The sequence below is a fragment of the Sinocyclocheilus anshuiensis genome, unplaced genomic scaffold (genome assembly GCF_001515605.1).
Source record: "Sinocyclocheilus anshuiensis isolate Anshui unplaced genomic scaffold, SAMN03320099.WGS_v1.1 scaffold675, whole genome shotgun sequence".
NCBI lineage: Eukaryota > Metazoa > Chordata > Actinopteri > Cypriniformes > Cyprinidae > Sinocyclocheilus > Sinocyclocheilus anshuiensis.
Genome location: NW_015548232.1, coordinates 193801 through 194027, shown reverse-complemented (window position 1 = coordinate 194027; position 227 = coordinate 193801).

The following is a 227-nucleotide window of genomic DNA, read 5'->3' as shown; positions in this document are numbered from 1 at the left end:
GCTGATCTGTGCTGGTCGCTGAGGGAATACATCAACTTTCACCGTGGACGAAGCGGAATCCAGCCCGGGGTCCGTCACGTGGTTGCCGTTCATTCGTCGGATCCGCCGGGCGCGCCGATCTCGACCCTGCCGCCTCAGCTCACTCTATTCTGGCCTCAGCGCACGCTAAGCCGGGGCTTCCCCTCACGCTAGCCCGGCCTCAGCTCACTCTATCCCGGCCTCAGCGC